Source organism: Phascolarctos cinereus, unplaced genomic scaffold, assembly GCF_003287225.1.
Source record: "Phascolarctos cinereus isolate Bilbo 61053 unplaced genomic scaffold, phaCin_HiC Scaffold_5;HRSCAF=322, whole genome shotgun sequence".
NCBI lineage: Eukaryota > Metazoa > Chordata > Mammalia > Diprotodontia > Phascolarctidae > Phascolarctos > Phascolarctos cinereus.
Window position 1 is genome coordinate 271,354,982 of NW_027555958.1, and position 22,988 is coordinate 271,377,969.

The following is a 22,988-nucleotide window of genomic DNA, read 5'->3' on the forward strand; positions in this document are numbered from 1 at the left end:
GAAAACTTCGGGCAAGCAGGAAGAACATGGGGCCCCACCAAAGGAACCGCACAATGAAAAATCCATCGGGAGCCATAGGAGGAGTTGGGGAGCAACTAAGAGTCAGTGTCTAAGAAAAGCGAGGGGGCTACTCGATAAATATACCTTAGACACTTAGACACTGATAACAGCGGTACCGGGATCTCAATTCCCATCGCCGAACTGTCTCAGCCAGGATGCAGGTGGACCGAGGAGGAAAAGTTTCCTAAGAAGGGAAGATGCTTGGGGAAATCGTTCTTTCTTCCGTTTCTGTGCAGCTGGAGGGCCTGGGATAAACCCTTAAAAACTGTGTAAAAAAAATGTAAAGGGTATGTGGGATGGGGCTCGATCTTAGAAAGAATAAAGCCACTCGATTGCTATTTCTGCGTCCCCCCCTCCGAAAAAAAGTCCTCAAAGCGGACGGCACGTTTGAATTTTTTCCATTTATTTTTCTTTAAAGAAAAAAGAAAAAGAAAGTTCCTAATGAAAAATGTTTAACGTGGTCACCGATCATAAGTCAACTAAAAATAGGGATAATTAGAGTGTGGGGAATTCAGGGAAACATAAATCTTCGGCGCCTTTTTCCAAAGGAAGCTGATGCTTTCTGGCTGGTTTGGTTTTATTTTGAGGGAGAAATAAATTTTCCATGGTTTAGGCTGGGGAGCCCAAGGCCGCTGAGGGGGTCTAGACAGCTTGGAGAGTATTTTTTAAGGCGAAAAGATTTTTGATTGTTTTAAAAATCCCACACAGTTCCCCTGGACGTTGAAACCGAAACTTGGAGTTCTCCCGCCTCAGAAAAATTCCTTCCCTCCTCTACTGGAGGCAGCGATGGAGTTTCTTTAAGGGAAAAAGGGAGACAAATCTCCCAGATAAGTGGCCCTGGACCTTCCCTCGGACTGCAGCGGTCTGGGCTGCCTTCTCCGGGACGCCAAAGTCACAGTAGTTTGAGAAGGCGTCAAGGGCGGTATTTACGCACAAACACCACACGGTCTGCATTAGGGATTTACATGTTTCTTGCGCGCGCACACATACACACACACATCCCCTCCCCACTCTACCACGTAAAAAATTTGGCAAATATTTCGGAAGGTGTAGTATCCAGGACGTTTCAGGAGACAAACTTCTTTGGCTCTATTTTTCGAAACTTGCCTCCATCGGAGGCAGGCAATTCCCAGCCCTCATTCCATTTCTTCCTTTGCTGGGCTCAGACCCTTTGTTCTGCTTAATTTATGGGAGAGATGAGTAGGGAGCCAAAGTTTCTCTCCTCCCCCTCCCCATCACCAAATAGTCTTCATTTTTCTGCTTAGATAGAATTTCATTTCACCCGAAGGGGCTTACGAGAAGAGATCAAATTATCTTGGTACCGAGAGAAAAGGGGTACCAAATTCCCAGCTAAATAAGGTCTTTCTTCTACTTATACCGAACAGAAAAATTTCAAACAAAAATAAGCAAAAGTATTTAAATACAAAATTAAGTTCTAAACTAAGATTAGGAAGTGGAGAAATCTTTTTCTCATCTGTAACTTTTTCGGGGAGGGGGATACGGTATGCTCTCTTTTAAAATAGCTTAACATAAAATGGACTTCCTGTTCTCTTTCCATATTTCGTTTATTCTCAAAAGGTAGCCCTTTCAAAAGATTGTTGGGGAATTAAAAAAACCAAACAAACCTAAACTTAGGTGATTTCCTTAAAAGAGAAATTGGTGGGGTTTTTGTTGGGAGTGTGTGGGGGAGGGGAAAGCGACTCGAAGGTGGGGGAAGAATGATTAGCCTCCAGACAAGTACTCCTTGAGAGAAACGATGAACCTTGTAGGGGAGCTGCGCCTGTTCTTTCCACAATGCAATAACAAGTTCCCTGAGATCCAGGGAAGAAATCTCCTGTAATCAGCTAAGACCGAATCTTGGCAGGTTTTGAAAAAGGGACGGGTTTCTGAGAGGAAGACGAGATCTTCGGAAACAAAGAGCGCTAAATGCATGGGCTTGGAATTTTGGGGAACTCTGGTCCCGGCAGCACTTTCTGCGGCTAGAAGCCCGAGGCTACAAGAGGGAAACTCTCTCCAAGCGTGGCATCCTCAAATCACATACACACACACCCCTCCCGCGCCCCCGTCCCCAGCATGCATTTGGAGTTTGAATAAGGTCTGTATCGCGGGGCTGCGAAGCTGGAACCAGCCTATAACTCAGCTCCCACAGTGGCTTAATTGCTTCCGATCCCCAACCCCCGAGTAAAGACACGTTTACAAGAAAACCACTTACACACCAGCGGCGATTTTATTCTCCCTTTTCTTTTGGAGAGAAAATTTAAAATAATAATAATAATAATGAAAACCGCACGTACCTGGCAACTCTCCTGAGCCTCTGACCCTTCTGAGCTTCCGAAAGCTACAGAGAAGGAATTTACGACCCCCACTCCACCCCCATCCCATCTCTCCTCCCCGCCAAGCTGAAGCCGTGTGTTCTGTCTGCAACAACCGAGACCATCTCTCTTGTGGGGGGTTCTCCTTGGCTGACCTTTTTTTTTTCGGGGGGGGGAATGACATTCTTTTGCCATTGAGGAAAAAAAAATCCCCTTCTCAACACTTAAAAAAAAAAGCCAAGGGACGGGTGGTGTTCCCGATTCCATACGGCGCGGTCCGCAGATCAAGCACTGCTTGGCTCCGAGCAATATGCTCCAGTCCTGTCTCCTGGGCCTTGATCGTTCTTTTCTTCAGTTCTCTCCCGCTTTGCTCTGTTTTTGCACCTCTGCTCGGCTCCCGGCTCTACTGTACGTACCTCTGGGAGGTCGCCAGGTCTGGGCTATTTTCCATCCTGAAGCTGCGAATATCTGCTCTAAGGCCTCAGGAAAAGTTGGGGTGGGGTGGAGATGGGGGTTCTCAGGCAAGGCACTTGGGGAGCCCCCAGGAAAGGGATCTGCAAAAAAGCTGCCTTTGCCCAGTTTCTCCATCAGCCAGCGGCGAGGTTTGTAGACTCCAGTGACGCAGAAGGGGTAGCCCAGGCACCCCCTTCTCGGTCCTCGTAGCCTTCGGGAATTGTCAGCATCTTTTCCATCCTTTTGCTAGCCGCAGCCAGCTCAGGGGCCCACCAGGCAGCGGCCCCGCACAAATTTGGAGCTGCTGCTTACGCCACAACCACTAGGCTCTCTCCAGATCCTACCCGGAGCTGCCGAAATGCAAAGCCCCAGGCGCTGCCTCCTCCAGCAGCTTCCTGCTTCAGGTCTCACCCCCGGGGAAAGAGGAAGACGCGAGAGTGAGAGCAGGCGGAGAAAAGGGGGTGGCGGCGGCCACGGATTCAGTCTGGGAGTACCCCAGGCGAGAGGTAGAAGGGGAGGGGGAGGAGGAAGGCACGGGGGTGGTGGCGGGAGACAAGGGAAGCGGGGGGTGGGGTGGGGGGAGAGGCGGGAAGGCTGCGGGGTTGGGGGAAGGGAGGGCTCTGCTTCTTCCGTCTCGCCTTTCCCACGCGGGCAAATTTAGTCAATGGAAGTACTTCGCCACGCCTCTTTTAAGGAGGTGGAACCCACCACCTTAGGATGACCAAAAAAAAAAATTCCCAATTCATTCCATGCAGTTAGTGTGTCCACTGTCAGCATTGCTTTAGGGACCTGGGTATGTAATCTCCAGATGTTGTCGGAGCCCTCAGTTCACCCCATTCCCCACTAATTAGCAGGTACTGACTAAATAATCTAAAAGCTGTGCGGCTTCTCAGCCTGTAACAAGCCAAGAGCCACCTTAAATCTTGCAAAAAAAAAAAACCCCTCTCTTTCCCCCCAAGATGAACACCACCTACCCCTCCTCCCTAGCCCAATTTCATTTCTCACACACTCAGCTTCCTCCGCCAATCTTCGAGTAGACCCCCCTCCCTGAAAGACTCTCCCTTTGTTTGTGCCTGGAGCCCCAGCCTATGAGATCGAGGAAAGATCCAGACCTCGCTACCACCTCCTCCAAGGGGGTGGGGCCCAGTCATCTAGTGTGTGGGGAGAGTTTGTTGTCCATGCAAGCTTTGGGCACAATTTTGGATTTTTTCTCCTGCTTCCTCTCATTCGATTTTTCAGTTTATTCGAAGAAGAGCTACTGTACTACCATCTCTTCATATTCGTTGCCAGTCTGTAGGACATTTGAACACACCCTCAACCTGACACTCTTAAGTCAGGGTTGAAGGAGGAGACTAAGCAGGGGTGATTCATATCTTTAAAATTTTCATGGGGTGGGGGGTGGAGCGAGTAAACTCACTAAGGAAGAACTGTCTCAGTTTTCTTTCTGATTTCTAAATTTCCCCATGCTAGCTGTAGAAGGTTCTTCCAGAAGAGGGGCAAAACTAAAATACCAGTATTTTATCTTCAACAAAAGTTATGCAAAAGAATAATTTGATTAATTTGGAGCTATGCCCAAAGGGCTACAAAAATGTGCATACCCTTTGACCCAGCAATTGCACTTCTAGGGCTGTATCCCAAAGAGATCATAAAAATGGGAAAAGGACCTAAATGTACAAAAATATTTATAGCATGTATAAAAATATTTCTGTGGTGGCAAAGGATTGGAAATTAGGGGCAGCTAAGTGGTGCAGTGGCTAGAGCACAGGCCCTGGAGTCAGGAGGACCTGAGTTCAGATCTAGCCTCAGACGCATGATACACAGCTAGTGAGTATCACAGCTAGTGACTCTGGACAAGTCACTTAACCCCAATTACCTCACCAAAAAAAAAAAAGAATTGGAAATTGAGGGGATACCCATCAATTGGGGAATGGCTGACCAAGTTGTGGTGTATGAATGTAACGGCATACTATTATGCTATAAGAAATGATGAGCAAGCAGGCTTCAGAAAAACCTGGAAAGACTTGTATGGACTGATGCTGAGTGAAGTGAGCAGAACCAGGAGAACGTTGTACACAGTATTAGCAACGTTTTGTGATAACTAACTTTGATAGACTTAGCCGTTCTCAGAAACGCAAAGATCTAAGACATCTGCAAGGGACTCATGATGGAAAATCCTATCCACATCCAGAGAAAGAACTATGGAATTGGAATGCAGATTGAAGCATACTATTTGCTCTTTTTTTCCTTCTGGTTTTTTTTTTGTTCTTCTTTCTTGTGGTTCCTCCTGTTGGTTCTAATTCTTCTTTACAACATGACCAATGTGAAAATATATTTAATAGGAATATATATATATATAGCCTACATCAGATTGCTCAAAGTCTTGGGGAGGGAGGGGAAGAAAATTTAAAATGTAAAACCTTATGGAAATGAATGTTGAAAACTAAAAATAAATTAATTTTTAAAAAAAGAATAATTTGATTGAGAACACTATCTACAGATCATCTCTCAATTGATTTGAGATCAACAACTTTATACCTTGCTTCTTCTACAACAATGTCCACAAGTATTTCAAGGGTCTCTGGTTTTAATTCTCTTTTATGAACAAATGCCTTCAGGCAAGTGGTGAGATTGTCACAAAGTTAAACAATGATTAGGTTTAGTATTTCAAAAGAGAGTAGAGTTCTGGTTAGGTGACACCTAAGTTACCCTGAAATTACACTCCTTTTTTTTTTTATACTGCTAGATAGCCAGATAGCAAATGGAAAGATAGTGGTGATTCATAGTATAGGATAGTAGGAAAATCACTCAATTAAGAGTCAGAAAACTTCCTCTCCCCCCTCCCAGTTCTGCGCTGTTTAGTTGTGTGACCTTGTCATTGCAAGTCATTTAACCTTTTTGGGTTCTTTTTGTTTGTTAAAAAAAAAAAATGAAGTGGTGAGACTAGACTATCCCTAAGGACCCTTTTGGCTCTAACATTTTAGTATTCCGTGACTACTAATAGCTAATAATAACAGCAAGTAGTGTTTATATAGTGCTTTTTTTTTGGCTAGGCAATGGGGTTAAGTGACTTGTCCACGGTCACAGCTAGTATTATGTTTCTGAGGCTGGATTTGAACTCAGGTCCTCCTAAATCCAGGGCCAGTGCTCTATCCACTGCGCCACCTAGCTGTCCCCTATATAGCGCTTTAAGTTTCGCAAAGGACTTTACTACACCAACTCACTTGATCCTTACAATAACCCTGTGAAGTGGGTGTTATCATTACCCCTGTTTCGCCAATGAGGAAACTGAGGCAGGCAGCGGTTAAGTTATTTGTCCAAGGTCATTCAGCTAGTAAATGTCTGAGATCAGATTTGAACTCAGTTCTTCCTGACTGCAAGTATAGTGATCTATCCACTGGGACACCTAGCTGCTTACATGATTACTGTCGTAAGAGGTGGTATGGAGTAATAGAGAAGGAACCTTGGAATCAGGAACATCATTGCTGTCACATCTACTGACTTTGTGAGCCTGAGTAAGTCAATTTACTTCTCAATGCACTCAGTACCCTATATGACTAAGTTATAAATAAGGTTCTGATCTGCATAGGTGACAGTTTCCACCAAGAAGTTCTTCACACAAAAGAACCACAAGTCTGAATCATCACCACCACCACACACACACACACACACACACACACACACACACACACACCCCACAAAATACATGCCATGGTAGGGAGGAGAGGGGAGATTTAGCTCACGACTGGGGAGAAGTATTCCTGGGACTGGGTGCCCTAGAAGGTTTGAGTAATTCTTTCATGAGAGTCATTAAATAGGAATTAAGGAGCTAAGCATTTAAAAGTACAGTCCTTCAATAAATTGGAGAACCTCTTTTAGGGATAATTGTGGTGTGGGTTGAGAGATTCCCAATTCGATTCATTACCAGTTCTTTGAAGTTTGCATCCAATCCTCTAGTGCAGAAATAGTCCTCTTATCTAGAATAGTTGTCTCCCCACCCCCATCCCCTACAATGTAAGTTCCTTGAGGGCTGAGAATCTTTCTTTTTTTGTCTTAGTGTTTCTAGCACTTACAGCAAAGTCCGGCCCATATAGCTTAAGAAATACTTACTGAGATGAAGAAAATGGTTTCAGAGAAATCTGGGAAGACTTTGCATGAACTGATACAGAATAAAGAAGCAATTCATACAAAAACAGCAATACTGTAAAGACAAGTAACTTAAAAAGACTAGGAACTCTGTAACACAATAACTAACACAATTTCAGAGGACTTGATGTGAAACATGCTACTCACATGTCTGACTCTCCATGACCCCATTTGGGGTTTTCTGGGCAAAGACACTAAAATGATTTACCATTTCCTTCTGCAGCTCATTTTACAGATGAGGAAACTGAGGCAAACAGGGCTGGGTTGCCTAGGTTCACAAGCTGGTTTCTGAGGCCAGATTTGAACTCTTGAAGAGGCATCTTCCCAATTCTGATTCTGCTTACCAGCCCGGTCTTCAACACCTAGCTGCCCCACCCATCTCCTGAGAGGTGAACCCAGAATACAGATTGAGACATATTTTTTCTACATGGCCAAAGCAGACATATGTTTTGTTCAACTCTTCATGTTGGTAATGGGAGTTTGTTTTTCTTGCTTTCTCAATTGGGAGAGGAGAGAGAGGTGGGGGGCAGAGAATGCAGATCTCAAGATTAAAAACAATTAAATTTGAAAAAAAATTCTCATTGATTGATCTTTAGTGACCTTCCACCTCCAGGAATCTGGCCAGTAACCCTCTCAAAGTTGTAAACACTTGGGTGATTTCCTTGTTCAGAAAAACTCCCTCCCTAGACCAGGATTCCTGGACCTAAGTCAGTCTTCACAATTTTAGATGACTGTGTGAAGTTTCTAGATGCCTTCTTCATACCTCCACCTTCTTACCCCACCCCCACCATTTCCATAAAGAATACAGCTTTATCTCTCAGCCCTCCAAGCAAATTCCCAACAAGGCCCAAGACTTTCACTCACACTTTTGGCACTTGAAGATTCTTAGGGCTGGCTAGAGGATTGAGTAACTTTTCTAGTAGCCCTGGGCTCTTTCATTTATGTCCAAAAGACATGAAGCCTGAATATCCTGAGGGTGGGAAGACAAGCCAAGAAGGTGTCCAGTATTTGCCTCTTCCCCCATAGTTGGAGAGGAATAACAGGGCTAAAAGCTACTAAATCTAAAGTCCTACTACTCCATGCCCTGGGGAAACTGTCAAAGACATATTGGTGTCCCTTCTCCTGGAGAGTAGAAACTGCATGTGGATGGAGAAGGATCTTGGATATTCCCATATATTTGCTTTCTGGCCTTCAACTTCAACCAGGACAGCTCAGATATCACAGAAGCTGGACTTTTGGCCACTCCAGCTTCTACTGATGGGCTTCAGGTATTGGAGATACTGTCTTGAGAAAGAGAGATTAGATTTATTTTGTATGGCCTCTAAAGAACAGAACCAGGACTGATAAGTTTCAGAGACAGATTCTGGCTCTACAATATATGTAAAGGAAAATTTTCCTTGACATGAACTTCTTTGGAAGGCAAAGGGTTCCCCCTCAAGTGGGGGCTGCACAGCCCCTTGTCAGGGATATGAGAGAGGGAATTCCCATTCAGGCACTTGTTAGACTAAGGCACTGCCTCAGATCCCTCCCAACTAAGACACTGGGTGATTCTGTGAATTATATTCATTAGAATTCAGGCTCATATTTATTACTCAACCCAAAAGTGGGGCGGGAAGTGGAGTGGAAGAGAATCATAAGGGTCATTTCAGAGATCAAGAGAAAATATCCACAAAGAAGTGGCAGTGAGAAACTACCCAGTTTTGCCACACCAGCAGGCTGGAATGTATCCAAATTGCCTCAGGTTAGACTTCCATCTTCAGGTTTCTCTCTGAATCTTCTCTGGAGCCTGGGAATCCCACAGGAGGTCTGCATGTGGTGTTTGGGATTGGGGGGAGGGGGAAAGGAGGGTAGACCAGGAGTCCAAGTGTAAACAGGGTTGAAGGTCAGGAAGGGGGATGAGTAATGTGCAGGAAGCTGTTGGAGTAAAGGGATTGTGAGATAAGAGTTACAGAGCAGATGTGGGTCAGTGGCCAACAGAGGAAGCCAATCAAATGAGGCCTGCTTGGGCTGGCGGCTGCTTTCTATTACAGAGGGATCCCTGCCAAAGGGAAGTTCATTGCTTACTCAGCAAAAATGGGAGCAAAGGGTTCAGGAGCACGTTTGGAGACAAGAGAAGGCACTCTAGAGATTTTCTTTTGGGCATTGCTAACATAGTCAGGGTGGGATTTTCCCAGAGGACAATGGGACCCCCAGAGCCCTATGGGGTCATCCTCCTCAATTTGCCCATTTCCTTGGAATATGAGTAGGAAATCTTGGGATGTGAGTAGGAATCACAAGTAGGAATTCTATCTAAGTAGAATAGATTCTGAACGATGAGAACAGAGCATCTATTCCTAGAATGGGTTTTTGGAAGGGGTACAGCATATCTAAACACATCAATCAACTAATAAGCTTACTGTGTAGCTGGCATTGTACTGGGGACTAGAAATATAGAAATCAAAAAAGAGGAACCATTTTTGCCCAGGAGGAGATTATATCTGGGCCAGAAAAAAGTGGGAGACAACATGTAGACAGACATATGATAAGTTGTAGCAGGCCACATCTGACTGTTATCTGATCACAATTTGTTGTCATTCTATCTCTCCTTCTGTCCTGCAACCCCAAACCCTGTTCTTTGTCTTCATGGTAACCTATAGTCTCTTGACCCCTTAGTCAGGGTTGGGGAACCTGTGGCCTTGAGGCCACATGTGGCCTTCTAGGTCCTCAAGTGTGGCCTTTTGACTGAATCCAAACTTCACAGAGCAAATCCCCTTAATAAACTTAATAAAAACTCCAAGTTTTACAGGACAAATCCCTTTTTATTAAGGCTGCACTTTTAATTAGCCCCTTACATTTATTTATTTATTTATTTTTGAGGCAATTGGGGTTAAATGACTTGCGCAGGGTCACACAACCAGTGAGTGTCAAGTGTCTGGTCTGAGATCAGATTTGAGCTCAGGTCCCTCCTGACTTCAGGGCCCGTGCTCTATCCACTGTGCCACCTAGCTGCCCCCTAACTAATCTCTTTTAAAAGGCCACACTTGGGGACCTAGAGGGCCACATGTGGCCTCAAGGCCACAGGTTCCCCACCTCTGCCTTCCGTCTTTCCCAGGCCATCACCCCTGCAACTGGCCACACTCTTCCATTAGTGAACCAGTTATATTCTACACTGTCCTCTTCTCTGGAATCTTTTGTCATTTTATTCTATCACTGATTTTGCCCTGCCAAGCCTCAGCCCTGAATTACTCCCACCATTACTACCTTCATTCCTAATGTGTGCTGACAAGCAAAGCTGTCCAAAATCAGGAAATGGTGCCCGCTGGATCCACTACAGATTTAACATCTCAACTGGGCCCTCACTACAGTAAGGTAATCCTTTGCACCTCCCTAATTGACTTGCTATGCCACTCAGCACAGCATCTTTTCCAAATGTTTTCATCTCTCCTCAAACCTCTCCTGGCTCCTCCTCCCATCACCCTCTTACCTGAGAATCATGCTCATATTTCACTGAAGAAAAAAATAAGGCCATTTGCTGAGGTTCCTCTTCTCCCTTTTTTTTTTTATCAAGTCACATCTCTTAGATGCCTTTCCACATTCACCCCTGTCCCACATAAAGAGGTGGCTCTTTTCTTTGCCAAGGGAGACTCTTCTACTTGTATAATGATCCCATTTTATCAGGTCTTCTTGAGTATATTGCCCCTTCTAACATCCCTATCATCTCACCTATCTTCAGTCTCTCATTACTACTAAACACTTCCTTGCGGTCTATGAACATGCATATCTTCCCCATCCTCAAAAAATTCTCCATTGATCCATCGATCCCTCTCATCTCATATCTTTCCTACCTTTAGTGGCTAAATTCTTTGAGAAGGCATCTACAGTAGGTGTCTCCACTTCCTTTCCTCTCACTCTCTTCTTAATTCTCTTAATTCAACAGAAACTGCTGTGCCCAAAGTTACTCACAATTTCTCTTATTTGGCAAATCCAGTGGCCTTTTCTGAATCCTTATCCTTCTTTACCTCTCTGCAGCCTTTGACACTCTTGGTCACTTTCTTCTCCTAGATACTCTCTTCTTTTTAGGTTTTCAGGACACTGCTCTCTCCTGGGTCTCCTCCTATTTATCTAACTGCTCCTTCTGTTCCTTCTCAATCTTCTTTGTTGGATCTTCATTCAGGTCATGCCTGATAATTCTGATTGTCCTGTGGGGTTCTATCATGGGCCCCTGGAATATCACCAGTCATCTTGATGTATGTCTTGCCACTGGACTCAGATGATTCTGGAGGAGAGAGTGAGGCTGATGACTTTGCACAGCTTTGCCTCACTTAAATCCAATTTATTTGCAAGTCACCCTCATAAGGTCATTGATCCACTTGGAGAATGAAGGGCAAACAATAACAACAACATCATAGATCTACCTCTCTTCTCCCACTATACTAATTCACTTGGTGATCTCATCTGCTGCAATGGATTCAATTATCATGTACATGCTGGTGATTCTCAAATCTACTTATCCAGCCCTAATCTCTCTCCTAATCTACAATATCATATCTCCAAATGCCTATTGGACATCCCAAACTGGATGTCCCATAGATATCTTAAAATCAACATGCACAGAACTGGACTAATTGTCTTCCCCCGAAAAAAAAACCTCTCCCCCCTTCCTAACTTCTCAATTACTGTCAGGGACTCTATTATTCTCCTCAAGCTGGCAACATAGGTGCCATCTTGGATTCTTCACTGTCTCTGACATTCCCTATCCAATCTATTGCCTACCAGTTTACCTTCATAACATCTCCTATATACATCCCTTTCCTTTGACACTGCCAGCATCCTTGTGTAGGAGGGAAGAGGAAGAAATCAAGCATTTATTAAACACTTACTCTGTACCTGTGCTAAGCACTTTACAAATATTACCTCATTTGGTTCTCACAATGACCCTTGTGAGGTAGGTGCAATTATAAAGTAGGTGCTATTTTACAGTTCAGCTAACTGAAGAAGACAGAACTTAAGTGACTTGCCCAGAATTGCACAACTGAAAGTGTCTGAAGGTGGATTTAAAACAAAGTCTAATAAAAAAGTTTTGGGATTTTTAGGTCATGTTGAAATAAAAAATATTCTTGCATATAAGTAAGGTAGAGTGGAGATCATGGTAGTTCAAGAGACTAAGGAATTGGAAGGTTAGCATGTTATAAGGGGAGAAAAACATTTATGCTGATGTCCCCTAGACATCAGAAGATGTAGAGAAGGAATTAACTTAAAAGCAGTCTGACAGAAATTTAGGTTTAGACCAGCATCTCACACCATAGACTGTAATAAGCTCCAAATGAATTCATGACCTAGATGTAAAAGGTCACATTATTAAAACAAATTAATGGAACTGTTTCCTAGTACTGTGTGTGGGATCAGTGAAAGGCACACTACTCTGCTGCATGGCTTTGACTTCTGCCATTTTGTCAATAGTAAGCTGTCTTTAAGAGACTGCACTTGAGTCTTTTGACATTATCATCTTGCTTCTTGGTGTGTATCAGTTTTCACAGTCCATCAACCATCTCTTCTCTTCCCCAGCAGACAAATGAGGCAGAGAAGGCTGGTTCAGTGAAGCAAGGTTCATGTTCACTGCTGGCATACTGTTTAGTAGAAATTCCAAATTTCTAGCTATACTGCTATTTGTTTGCAATCTAGTTCACTGAGTTTTACATATTGTACTCATCCTTTTTAAGGTATCACCATGGCTTCAGTGTTATGTGATCCTTAGGACAAAGTACCTGCATTTACATTAGTCTTTCCTGACTGGTAGTATATATTAAAGTATTGGTTGACTAGAGCTGTTAGTGGTTGTTGGAAAACTCCTTAACGCCTCCTTAATACCTTTCTATCACATTCTAGGTCCTCTGTGACTGAATCATTGGAAGGAAGGAAGGAGAACTGGCTTGGAGACCCTCTCCCTTACACTGGTTATATTCTAGGTCTTTTATGACTGCATTATTTCAGGTGGGAAAAGAACTTCCTCTCTTAACTCAATTGATGAGCATGAGAAGAGAATTTAAAATGGAGGAGGTGGTAAGGGGAGCAGGTCAACTTTGGAAAGAGTATCAATGATGAGGTAAGCAGCCAGACTGTGAGTGGCAGAAAAGTGGAAGCATTGATCATAGGCAGCCTTCTTCTGGAGCTAAGCCAGTAAAGGGAGGAAAGGTATAGAATAATAGCTAGGGGAGATGGGTGGGTGAATGGAGGGGTTTTTTTTAATATGGGGAAAACATGTATGTTTGTAGACAGCAGAGAAGCAACCAGTAGACAAGCAGAGATTAAAGATTAGTGAGTAGGAATGAGAGAGGGGCTGGAGAAGAAAGGGTGGAATGGGATCACTTATACATATAAATGGACTTGCCTGGCTAAAGAGAAGGGTCACCTCATCATATGAGATAGGGGTGAAAGAGGAGATAGAGAAGGCTGAAATGAAATGAGGAAGAAGGAAGAAGAGGGAGTCTGGACCAATGGCTTCATTTTTTTTTTCAATGAAATTTGAGGCAAGTTTCTCAGCTGAGAGGGTAGAAGGTGGGGGAACCTGGGAGGTTTGAAGAAGGATGAAAAGGTTTGGAAAAGCCACAGCGGCGAGTGGGATAGTGGATCAATTAGGGAGGTATAAAAAGGTTGCCTTGCTACAATGAGGGCCCAGTTGAGATTATGTAACATAAATTTGTAGTGGACTCGATAGGAACTAAATAACTCTGATCAATGCAATGAGCAACCATGATACAACTCTCAAGGACCAGGGATGAAATGTGTTTCCTATCACTTGACAGAAAGGTGATGGAATAAAAATGAAGAATATGTTTTAACATAAGGCAATGTGTAGGTTTGTTTTGCTAGACTATGCTTATTACTTATTAGGGAGGGGTTTTTTTGAGAAAGGGGAAATGAGGAAGAGGGGAATAAAGACGTGATTAAAGAAAACAAAATCTTCAATATAGCATTAAAAAATAGTGCACAGAAGAGAAAAGAAGTATGTTCAAAGGGAAACACAGATAAGCAAGCCATTTTTGGAGTTAATGTGTTAGATGTATTATAAACCTTAAAAAACAAGCTATATATAATGGAGATTTGCTTTTTCATGTACAATCCTCTTTCCTCTATTCTATACATGTGAAAATGTTCATGTCGGTGATTAGTCAAGTTCAGAATAACACAAAAATGGATTTTTTAAAATAAGCATGTATTAAGCATCTACAAGCATATTAATTGCAAGCAGATGCTTTTTTGAGTATTCTCCTAGATGAGTGGTCCTTGTGAGTCACAGAATTGGAATTGAATAGGCCTCAGTGGTGAGGGGGCTGAAGCACCGGGGACTTTTGTGTTGCTTGCTACAATACCAAACCCAAGATCAGGGAGGATTCTGGTGAGGTTAGGAGCCTGGAAAACTCTTTACAAATCAGAGTCAAGTTCAGGGATCTAGTTTGGCTTTGGAGGCAAAGATTCAAGTCTCTCACTGTCGCCAAAATATGAGAGGGGAATCTTTTCCTTTTGGTGAGGCTATCTGAGTTAAGTGACTTGCCCAGGGTCACACAGATAGCCTGAGGTTGAATTTGAACTCAGGTCCTCCTGACTTCAAGGCTGGAGCTCTATCCACTGAGCCACCTAACTGCCCCAAGAGGGGAATCTTAAAATAACACCATTAGAATTGGTGAATCAGCCTGAGATGGGTAGTGTGGTGAAAAATAGTGCTGTTCTTAGGTTCAGAAAACCTAGGTCCAAATACCAGACTGACATATACAAGCTCTGTAGATATCATCTAGACAAACCACCCTTCTGAGCCTCAGTTTTTTTACCTGCAAAATAGAAATAACAATATTTGCCCCATCTACCTTATAGGTTGTGAGGAAAATGTTTTATAAAGTTTTAAGTGGTGGGAGGGAGAGGATTTGGAGATCAAAACATTTTTTGGTGATTGTTAATTTTTTTACATGTAATTGGGAAATATTTAATGAAATGAAAAAATTTATAAAGTTTCAAGTGCTGTAGAAATGTGAGTTATTGTTATCTAGGTGTAAAAAGAGTGTTTCACAGCTCCCAATCCCAATTAATGTAACCAACAAAATGCTCTAAGCCCTAATAACTTTATCAGGTGAAAAGCCTCTTTGAGTTATAGAATCAATCAATCAAATGTGTAAACTAGGTGTGAATAATTCCTAGACACCTCTATTTAGTCTGCAGATCAAAGGTAAGCTAGGTTTGAAGATTTAAAGTACTTCAAGCCAGTGGGTGAAATCAAATGACAAAATTTATTGGGATTGATAGAATTAGGCATACTTCTGGGCCAGAAAAGGAGATTCCAGCCACAGCATTCCAGCAATTGCTTCAAGAGTAAGCTTTGGGAGGTTTTTGAGGAGGCAGAACCTTTCATCTGTAGCCAGAAGGCAGAAAGGGAGAAGAAGACCAAACTTAGAAGGAGTGTCACACTCCCCACTCCCACCCCCATTGACCATATTATTGGAGAGAACGGGCCAGCAAGAGTTAATACATCCATGTAGGAGCTGAGAGAGAGGACAAATTAGGCACATAGGAGAAAATTGTGACAATCAAGGGAACAACAAGAATTGCAGTTTCAGGACTCTACAAGGGTACCCTGAAGATCCCAAAAGAGAGATGCTCCAACACTATCAATAACCAAACAGATTAATGGATGGATGGATGGATGGATGGGTGAATAGATAGATAGACAGACAGACAGACAGACAGACAGACAGACAGATAGATAGATAGATAGATAGATAGATAGATAGATAGATATAGAGATTTTGTGAGGAAGGAAGAAAAGGACTTTCATCCAACGAGGAATTATGAGTTACTACTTTGTCACATATGGCTTTCTAAGTTTGAGCCCATTTTCCCCTAGACTGTGTGCCAGGTGTGTCCTGGTAAATATTTAATAACCTGCTTCCCTAGGTGGCAGAGTAGCTAGAGCACTGGACCTGGAGTCAGGAAAACCTAAGTTCAAATCCAGCCTCAAACACTTCCTAGTTGCGTGACCCTGGGCAAGTCACTTAACCTTGTTTCCCTCAGTTTCTTTGTCTGTAAAATGAGCTGGAGAATAAAATGGCAAACTGTTCCAGGATCTTTGCCAAGAAAACCCTATATGGGGTCACAAAAAGTCAGATACAATTGAAACAACTGAAAAACATTTCCCCAAAAAAACATACACAGGACATTTCCTTTTAAGTTTAATCTACACTATGAACACTTTCCCTTCACCCTTCAATCTAGGCAATCAACAAAACAATAAATGAAGCTTTAGCTTACAGCACTTGTTGCATTTGCAGTATTCTGAGGTATACATGCTCAAACCTAAAATTTGGCAGATGCAAAGTTAGAAAATCCCTTCTTAGAAGTCAGAGGCCAGAGGAGTCCAAATAGCAGCATGCGGTAACATTTCTGAATGGGCCCCAAGCATATGGAAGTGCATTTGGGAAATATTTAACAAAATAAATAAAAATATGATAGAACACATATAACATTAATATAGGGTTTTCTAAACCAACGTGCAGCCTCACAATTGTTATTGAAGGTGTGTGCCCCCCTTTCTATTTGTTTTACAGATAAACAAAGACAGAGGAGAGAAGTAAAATGACTTCAAGATTATAAAAGCTCTTTGTTGTTATGCAATCGTGGCCGACTCTTTGTGACCCCATTCTGGGGTTTTCTTTGCAAAGATAGCTATTTCCTTCTACAACTCATTTTACAGATGAGAAAACTGAAGCAGACGGGATTAAATGACTCACCCAGGGTCCCATAGCTAGTGAGTGTCTGAGGCCAGACGAATCTTCCTGACTCCAGGCGCAGCACTCAATCTGTACACCACCTAGCTGCCCATAATCACTAGCTAAGAACAGAACTGGGACTAGAACCCATAGCTCCTGACTTCTACATCAATGTTCTTTAGATTCAATTTGGGCAAGAGGCCTAATAGTTGTTTTCACCTTGGAGAGGAATCATCATGTACAGAAGGCAGTGGAAGTGCTTCCAGTTGGGGTGGAAAGAAGGCTAGTTTGGGAGTTAACCCAGTTCCAACCTGGGTTGGAATCCAGGTTCTGTAGGTTATTAGATATGTGACCTTGGGCAAGTCGCTAAACCTATATGGGCCTCTATCTTCTCACCTGTGAAATGGGTAGGGAAAGGGGGAGGGGAGGAGGAAGAAGGATGGGTTTTTTTGGTGGTTGTTGTCTTTTTTTAGTCTCTTCCAGCTCTTAGTCAGTGGACCTGTGATTCTCCAATCAATTCTCCAATCTCCAAAGTGGAGAAGTGCTGTGCACTCAGGTTCATTTGTCTGATGAATTTGTCAGCACTCCAGTTTATGAAACTTACTTCCTGTTCCAGTTCAATTGCCAACATAACCACAGGCAGGCTAATGGCATATTCATCATCACACCTGGGGAGGTGGCTCCGGAGAACCTGTCCTCACCTCACCTGAATGAGCTGTCAGGGGAGCCAGACACCTTGACAGGCAGAAAGAATAAGAGGTGGTTGATCCACTTGGGAGTTTCAGGCAGCAACTGTGCAGGAAGTGCCCCTCCATAACAGAAGTAGCCATGGTACCAGGTCAGACTACAAGGTCATAATTATATTGGCTGAACAAGGAGGTGCCAGCCTCTGTGATTCTCAATGGCTGTCCGCTCATCTTCTCTTCCCATCTTAGCTCCCAGGCATGCACATATGCACTCAAACACAGACACAGGCACACACAATATGCACACACCGGAACCATAAAATGATCCTTTCCAGCTCTAAATCATACAATCCATTTTACAAGCCAGGATTTTAAAGCAGACTGATTTAAATTTTTTTTTTATTAAAAAGGGTAATAATGATAATAACAACTCATATTTATGTAGTACTTTGAGGTTTATAATGTTTTCTCTTTTTTTTTTGCCTCATACTAACCCAAAGTAAGAAGTTCTATAATTATCCCCATTTTATAAAAACTGTGAGCAATTAAGTGAATTGCCCTGGGATCACACAGCTAGCAAGTGTTTGAGGCAGGATTTGAACTCACATCTTTTTCTGACTTCAGGTCTTGAACTCTGAGGTCTCTCAGAGATTTGCTATTTTATGTTCTTCTCAAGGTGTTTAAGGAGTGAGCAAATCTCATAGGTCTCTGATCCAGGACTACGGGTGTCAAGGAGAACAGGGAGGAATAGAGTGATGGAAGAAAGAAGATTGGGAATGATAGAGGCTAGTTCTCTACATGCACACAAATAGAGTGGAGAAATGGTATGAATAATCCAAATGTCTGTTGTTTGGCTTTGGGATAAATTAGGTCTTATTTCCTTACCTTAGATATCTCCCTCACTGTGTTTGGCTCAAGATGATGTTAAGATGAGTTTGCGTTTCCTCAGTATACGCCATCATCCTAGTTATGGAGAAGCCAAAAGTGTCCTGACCTGTGGTGAGAACTAATACTTTTTACAACCTGTCTTCTAAGCTTTCCGAAATCCTTCCACATTTTCACTTTTTCTATGATTCATCTATGATCTCATTTTTCACTCACTATTTCCCTAGTGAGGGAGTAGCTAGGCATTATCACTCCTGTTTTATAGAGAAACAAGTGTATGCAGAAGACAAGTGATTTGCCTCCTAAAATTACATGCCTAGGAGTATGGCTAGAGCTGAAATTACAGTACAGGTTTCCAGACTCCAGACACAGAATGCTCACTATCAGGACAAACCATCTCTTCTTTTTAAAATTTAGCATTCTTTACAATCAAGCTGGGGGGCTCAGTCCTCCTCCTTGAATTGGAACTAGAAGTTTGGTTCCCCAAAGGGGTGGTTACAAAGGGTTTTACAAAGGGTCCTATGGAGGGCCATTCTTAATGTGTAGGAGGGAGGAGAGGAGAATAAGCATTTATGTAGTACCTAGTATGAGCCAGCCACTGTGCTATGTGCTTTTACAAATGTTATCTCATTTGATCCTCACAACAACCCTTCGAAATAGGTTCTATTATTTCCCTCATTTTACAGTTGATGAAACTGAGGCAAACAAAGATTAAATGGCTTACTCCAGGTCTAATAATTGTCTGAGGCCAGATTGGAGCTCAGATCTTCCTGATTCTAGACCCTAACAGTCTATCCACTGCACTACCACTTTATTGGAGCTTACAAGCCCCTACTAGTGTCTTTCCAATTAACAATCAGCCAGTAGTCTTAAGTTCTTAGCAAAGACATTCATCCAAAGAGCCAGTAGTTATAAAATTTCTCCCTTGCCCTGAAAAATCTGGAACGTGATTTCCAAAAATTATAAATGAAGTCTTTATGTAGGGGGTGGGGGGAAGAGTGGGCACAAACTTACTGTACAATGGTAGGGAGGAACTTATGTAGGGAACACACATATCCAAAGCAACTCCCAACACTGGAACAATAGGACCTCAATGTCCCTTCTTTCTCCAGAGAATCGTTATGAAATTCACTGCGGAGCATAGCACCGACGATAGATAAGTCGCTCCATTGCTTAGCTGTGTCCTTACAGGGCACAGAGGTCTTTACTGAATGTGTAGATATATTGGATTGCCTTGGCTTGCCCTTTGATAAGCAGCTTCAATCCCCAACACCTCTAGCCTCTGGCTCAGCAGGACATTACTGTGTTCCTTTTGTTAGAGGAGTTATAGCACTCTTTTCAGGTGAAGTGCTACTGTGAATTTTCAGAAAGGGCAGCAATTCTTAGTTTAGGATTATCAGAGCCTTTCCTCTTTGACTCCCTCAAGGCCTTAGCTCTGAGGTTTATGACCTCCCAGAAAGGAGGTGGGAGAGGTATAGCTCTTCCTATTTGACAACCTGTTTGATAGCTCTTCTTAGTTCAGAGCTGGGTTATCTCAGTGACAGACTCCTCTCTTTGTTAAGATTACTAGCCAGTTCCATTTCCCACATTCCTGCTTATTTGCTTATTTATTTACTTACTTATTAATTATTTGCCTAATGCAAATAAGTAGTTGGGGACATAGATCTATACTATGGGGGAAGTTCATTGTCTTCACTAGGCTTTTCATCTGATGAATAAATCATTTATTAAGGAAATACTATGTGCAAAGCATTTGCTAAGTGCTGGGGATAGAAAGAGAAAAATAAGACAACTCTCCTCTCAAGGAGATCTCATTCTAAGACAGGAGACAGCACACATGGAAAGTTTCAGCTGCAAGTCAGATGGAAAACTTCTGTGGTCCTTAGGGTACAGTGGCAAAGCAGTTGTTAATGCCTCTTCTTTAATGTTGTATCATTTCCTGATGTTGAAGTGGTACCAAAGACTTTGGGGGTGTTGAGAATTTATTTTTCCAGGTCTTCAGTAACTGTGACTGTAGCACCTGTAGGAGCAGTTTCCAGGCTGCATCTCCACAAGGGTTGCTTCCCAGAATGATAACTGAGGGCATTGGGCTAGGAGTATTGCTATACCCAAGGCTCCCCGGCTCAGGGTCCTGTACTGTCCGGATCAAAGTGTGAGAGATGATGCTTTAAGTGAGGGGTGGTGATTGTTTTGAATCGCCTGGCTCCGTGCTGCCTTTTGCCTGTTCCTCTGAGTGCCTTCCTGCTTCAGCTAGACTGGCTTCCTCGTCCTGTTAGTGGCAGTTGGTGGAGATGGTGGGATCTTTCTCCACGGATGTTGCTTCCCCCAGTGATGGCTGGGAGAGCTGGTCTGGAGTCAAGAATGGTGGTCTGAGACCTGTCCAAAGGCTCTTGCATTCTGGGTCCTGGGTTGTCCCCTTCAAGGTTTAAGGAATCAAACTCAACTGATATTTGAAGTCTCTAACCCCTTCTAAAGTGTGGCGTGCTCCATTTATACCTCAAAGGGCCTTACCTTTGCATTTCATTTTTTTCCTGTCTTTGCCCCTCAAGCCCTTCAACTTTGTTGAAATCTAAAAGGGGCTCACCCTTTTAGAACATTGACAGGACCAGCAAGCAGGCAAGTGTAAAATACCATCAAGTGGTAGGCTGTTTCCTGAACCTGGTCCTATTTGCAAAAAGGACCTAGGATCTGAACAACTTATAATGGGCTTTTTAGCTTAAAATGGAATTGTACAAATATCGTGGTCCCTCCCTCCACCTGATTTTATTGAGGCCCCTGGCATCAAATGTGAGCTCTCAGATCCAGATGTAATTCCCAGATAGAAGGTATCTGAAAGTGGCAAGAATGATAAAAGATGGAAATTGTATTGGAAGCTAGTGGATACAACACTGGGCTTGGAATCAGGAAGACTCATCTTCATGAGTTCAAATCTAGCCTCAGACACTTACTTAGCTGTGTGACCCTGGGCAAGTCACTTTGCCCTGTTTTCCTCAGTTTCCTCATCTGTCAAATGAGCTGGAGAAGGAAATGGCAAACCACTTCAGTATCTTTGCCAAGAAAACTCCAAATGAGGTCATGAAGAGTCAGGCATGACTGAAATAACTCAGCAACAACTATGTTGGGAGGTTTATGGGAAGAAAGACACAGTTAATTTTCACCTGTCAATTGACTCAGTTTTCCTGGAAAATAATTTGGAATCAGTTCCAACCAGCCCATTACTGGAAATATATCTAAGGAGATAAAAATGAGGGAGGAAAGTTCTCATAATCGCAATGTATTTATAATAGAACTTTTTTTTTGGTAGCAATAGACTGGAAACAGAGTGGGTGCCCATTGATTGAGGATTGGCTGTGTATGACATGTGAATGTGATGAATTAATAAATGACAACTTTGAGGAATTTAAAGACACATGAGAAGACTTGAATGACCTGATGCAGAGTGAATCAAGTACCTGTTGTTTGTCATTCATTTTTGAAGAGGACCAATTACATTATGAGGGTGACATCTTGACTTGTTCATGAATTAGATTTAAGTGAGGCAATGCTGCACAAAGTCATCAGCCTCCCTCTCTCTTTCAGAGTCATCAAAGTCAGTAGAAGCAGGAGAACAATATATACCAAGCCTCTAATAATGTGTAACCCCAGTGCCAAAGTCCATTGATATGGGATTCTCAGTGGTAGAGAGCAATACCCTGGATCTGCATCAGGTGTCAAGGGAAGTTAAAGCAGAAGAGGAGAGGTCTGCTCTCATGCTTGGGAGTCTCCTCAAATTTCTTTGAGTCTTTTTGGTTCTCATCAGTCTTTTTGGACTCCAGGTACTTCTGGCTTCTAGCTTTGAGAGAGAAGAGATGCCAATCCTGCTTCAGGTAGATGAAGGAAAAGAAGACTCTGGGAAAAAGCCAACATGAGAGGAGCAAGCAGTCTCTAACACATCCCAGTCCCCAGCTTGCTACCCTAGAGAATTCAGGAAATGTCCCTTAGATGAGATCCAGGACTCTCTTTCTTGCCTGAGCTGTTACCTTGCTCCCAATGGAAGAACTCCTTCACTCTATATTGTATGGTATATATCCTCCTATGTATACTTTCTCTGACTTTTATTTTGCTACCAATTTGGATAAATGGGTTTCTTGGCTAATTGCTATGTGTGTTCACTGTGGAAATGGTATTTGTTGGGAAAGAGGTGGCGCCTTGGATGTAAAGCTTGGGAGTCCTCTTTCCCTCAATAATGAAACAGTGATTTGAAATTAGCTTGAACCTGAAAAATCATATCACCTAGGCTAATAATATTTAAGAGAGCAGATATATATACTTCTAATCTGGTACCCCCTCTCTCTGAGGAGAGCAGAGTGGTGGTCTCTGACCCCAGCTTCCTGCTTTCCCTCCTGGCAAGAATTAAAGTCTCCCTTGGATAAGGGGGGAGGGATGAAAAGAGGCTAGAGATGCCTAGTCTGCCTTCCTTCCAGTCACACAATGACACCCCACCATGCTATATGTAGGGGATAGCTCTGATTACAAATATAAATGAAAAACAGCACTAAATAGAAGCAGAATTCTGTTTAATTGCAATGATGAAATGTCTTCTTTCTCTTAGTAGAGAGGTAGGGAAGTATGGACTGTGGAAGGCATCATAAAGTCACTGGTTGTTTGCTTTTTTTTCTTTTAAAAAGCATTTTTGTTGCTGTTACAAGGAAAGTTTTAGTAGTGGTGGCTGGTGG

The 22,988-nt window shown here is 42.8% G+C and overlaps 1 long non-coding RNA gene across 1 annotated transcript; it reads left to right on the forward strand.

The window, feature by feature from the left end:
• Positions 1-2,601: 2,601 nt before the first annotated feature.
• On the forward strand, positions 2,602-22,408 carry LOC110218304 (uncharacterized). Its single transcript, XR_002327262.2, has 5 exons — positions 2,602-3,331; positions 7,192-7,437; positions 12,834-13,050; positions 18,279-18,387; positions 21,578-22,408. It is a non-coding gene; the product is annotated as an uncharacterized LOC110218304 (long non-coding RNA).
• Positions 22,409-22,988: the final 580 nt, after the last annotated feature.